The sequence below is a fragment of the Micropterus dolomieu genome, linkage group LG23 (assembly GCF_021292245.1).
Source record: "Micropterus dolomieu isolate WLL.071019.BEF.003 ecotype Adirondacks linkage group LG23, ASM2129224v1, whole genome shotgun sequence".
NCBI classification, from domain to species: domain Eukaryota; kingdom Metazoa; phylum Chordata; class Actinopteri; order Centrarchiformes; family Centrarchidae; genus Micropterus; species Micropterus dolomieu.
Genome location: NC_060172.1, coordinates 35,468,763 through 35,472,706, shown reverse-complemented (window position 1 = coordinate 35,472,706; position 3,944 = coordinate 35,468,763). Strand labels below are relative to the sequence as shown.

At 38.7% G+C, this 3,944-nt stretch overlaps 1 protein-coding gene across 2 annotated transcripts in view; it reads right to left on the bottom strand.

Moving 5' to 3' along the window:
• Positions 1-3,944, bottom strand: part of LOC123963363 (myotonin-protein kinase) — an 82,513-nt gene that overhangs the window by 14,484 nt on the left and 64,085 nt on the right. The gene's annotated exons all lie outside the window — the stretch shown is intronic.

The window sequence follows — 3,944 nt, the reverse complement described above, 5'->3', positions numbered from 1 at the left end:
CTGCGACACCAGCGAGTGATGTGGACCCTCCTCGCGCTGTGAGTCGCAGACAGTTTGTGCCAAAGCGGACATATACTGTAGTTTCAGTAGGCTATAAAAATGTAACGTTAAAAACTTAAGACTTGTCTTGCTCTGTTGGGGATTGTAAGCGGCACTTTATCAGAGGTGCTGAAGTTAACGTGTGTGGAATTATTCCACAGTCTGATCACAGTTAGGTGTTGTCGGTTAGTTTCGTATTCCCCGGCATGAGCACCTCCTCGTCTCATTCAGTTTAGTCTGTTAGACGGCGAGGGGATACTTCCACCGAATCAGTAACATCATGCAGTATAGGTCATGTAGTAAAATATTATGAATTCTCTTTAAATAGGCTAATGACGTTAGTCTCCCATTACGACTTTTTTTATTTACATGTCAGAGAACTCAGATATGTGGGAGAATGTGCAGAAAGTTTTGACCATGAGCAGATAAGTTACAGTGTTTCCCATACGTTCATTTATTTTTTGTGTCAGCCTGCCACAATATCAACACTGACCGCCACATATTGGTTTTCGATTTTTTTTACTTGGCCTATTTAAAACCGTGTTTGAGCTGCAGGCAGCGCGTATTCACGCAGCACACCCTCTCGCTCATCTCTCATCCGTCCCTCAATCTCTTACTCTCTCTCCCTCGTTAACACAGCTGCACAAATCTGTCGAACACAACGACGTCAATGTCGGAGACCCAGCTAATAGAAGTTATTAGCAAGCATGTAAGGAGCCTAGCTAATAAGGAGTGCTAAGTTAATGTTAGAATACAGCTGGGTTTTCGAGGCTAGCATGCTGTACAGCTGCGCCACAGTTACACTGTCATTCTGTGGGAAACACTGAGTTATGATAAGTTATTAACAGAAGAGCTAATAAAGTCCAGTCAATAACTGAAATAAAACAGATTAATTTATTACTGAGATGAAAAGGGGCCACAAACACATTTAAATAGGTTACTTCCCCACAAAAGAGATGGTAAGACTTAATGTGTGTTGACTCAGCAGGGATAATATTAAATAAGTTGATCTACAGGAGATCAGGAAAAATAAGAATGCCTGAGAGCCTCACTAGATTATATTCTATTATATATTTTGAATTGTCACCTGCCACCTGAATTTGTAGACATTTCCACCATAAATTGGTGCAGAAAAGGCAGAAATTGGAGGAGATATTTTCACCAGAAAGCAGGAAATTAAGTGTTTAATGCTCAAAATCTTCTGGGGGAGGACCCCCATACCCCCCACTTATTAAGTGGCCCATCCAGGAAAACAGTATCTGGCTTCAGACACAGTTTCTGGGAGGAACATTTACTTATTAGTTAAATATAATTACATTTCACATGGCTTTTTTCATTTTTCAATTCCAATAGCTGTCATAACTTCCATAAATGAGTTAGCTGTAGTGGGGTATCAATAATGCGTGCTGTATTGTTTTGAGTGAATATAACTTTGTAGAAGTTATCTTAACTTGCTTAGAGCGACTATTTGGAACTCAGCCTAAGAACAATCAGGGCTGGGTGTGAGCATGCTCAGTAGAAGCCACCAACGTTCAGTCCCCTGCTCAGGACCACAGTGGTGCCGGTCTGAATATGCAGACACATTGGCTGGAAATTTAACGATTTCATCGCTTGTGGAACAATAAGGTAAGTTTTCAAGCAAGTTAGGTTAATATTTATGTGTGAATTTGTGTTTCTGTCTGCTGCCTCAATATTAGCTAACATTTGTTAAACATTAACAAGCTAACAGGCAGAGAACATGTTCGGGAATGTTTTGGCGCTTTCCAACACCATCCAGGGATTCACCTGAAAATCTGTTTTAACTGAAAGTGGAAATGCTCACATTTTAAATGTAGCTATAGCAATTTTTAGTTTTCCCCGAGTTGATACAGTGGATGTATTTTGGTTGAATGTTGGGTATCAACAACGCAGAAATTTCCGAGTTACAAATGAATGTATTAATGAATTTTGCTGAATCTAGTGTGTGGAGGAAACACAAAACAAGGCAATTTGTAAACTAGGCTACACACAATTTGCACCCACATTGGTCGGACAATTAGGAGAACATAAGTTTCTTTACTACTAGTTTCTGTTTAATCTTTTGCAAAGCCAAAACGTGGAGAATACATGATGACGGTTGGCAAGTGGCTGTCACAATATTAACTTAAGTTAACGTTTTAACATTAATTTGAATTTTTAACACTTCTTCATCAAAGAGGGAACTGCAGGGCCACACCACCACTTAGCTTGCTCTTGCTCTCCCTCCCAACTGTCACTGAAATTGGTGTCTGTTGCAGGGTGTTACAGGGACACCTTAAATATAAAACATAGATCAGTTTAGTGTAGGTGTGTCTCTGTCTCATGTTTCACATGTCTATAAGTTGTTTTAACATTAATCCTACAGTCAAACACATTGTTGCATGTTTAAATGAAAGGTGCTAAATAGTTGAGATGAATTCACTTCTCTAAACTTGTGTAAAATAGATGAAACATTCTGGTCTATTTATATTTGAAACGTATATGTATGAATTCTTCTTTCCTGTACAAATTATCATCTGATAGGTTCAGATTTATCTTGTGACTCCTGCAAAAGTCTTGAAGATCAAATGTAAATAAAATGCTGCTAATGCACTGATTTATCAGTATTTTATATATATATATGTGTGTGTGTGTGTGTGTGTGTGTGTGTGTGTGTGTGTGTGTGTGTGTATATGTTTTTATATTTAAATTGGAAAACAAGCATTGTTCTGTAATGCTTATTATCAGTCAGCATTGTGGTGATGTGGATAATTCCATAGTGAGTGACGTTGTAAATGTAGTTTCACAAACTAATGTCCTGCTGAAATTCACCTCTGCAGGAGGATCCTTATCAACAGCTAGCAGGAGAGCATCTTATATACAGCAAGAATTTCCTCTCATTATGCCAGTTGAGTTTCGTCTTGACAGAGATAGTTCTGTTGTATATGTCCCCACACTGAAAATGTTGCAGGCTTTGTTAAGCAATAAGGATATTTTGGATAAGGTGCTGCATGTAGAATGTGGTGCTTCACCAGAAGGATACCACTCATTCAGAGATGGCTCTCATTTTAAAGAGAATGTTCTTTTGAATGTGGAAGAATTTTGGATCACTCATGGGCTATATATAGATGATTTTGAGGTTGCTAATCCATCCAAGAAAAAACACAAACTATGTGTAGTACATTGGGTACTTGCTAATCTTGACTCCAAATATCAGTCAGCTCTTCACTCTATACAACTTGCACTTTTATGAAAGGTCAAGACATGGTTTTCCACCTGACATTCTGCATGACTTTTTAGAGGGTATAATACCAGCAGAAATGTCACTGTGTCTTCAGAATTTGATGACCAAGAAGTATGTTTCTTTGGACTCTTTGAATAAGGCTATTAGGCAGTTTCCTTACACATTCTCAGATAAAGCTGACCAACCACAGATCATTCCGAAAATCTTCATCTCTTAGAAAACCATTGGGGGTAACGGTCACGAAAACTGGGCTCTGCTGAGGCTGCTTCCATTGATGATAGGCCATAATATCCCAGAAGGAGACCAAGCATGGGAGATACTGATGCATCTAAAAGATATACTAGAACTAGTAATGTCATCATACTTTACTGAAGAGTTAATCCACTTTCTGGTTTGCAAAATCTCAGAACATAGAGAGTTACTGCAGCAAACTTTTCCGGCCTTCAAACTCCGTCCAAAACATAATTTTATGGAACATTACCCTCAAATGATAAAAACCTTTGGACCACTAGTTGATGTGTGGACAATGCGTTTTGAAGGGAAGCACAAATTTTTCAAAAAGGTAGTGCATGACACTCGTAATTTCAAGAATGTTGCACACACTATGGCTGTAAGACACCAGAAGATGATGGCCTTCCATTTGGATTCTGCATCATTCTTTAAG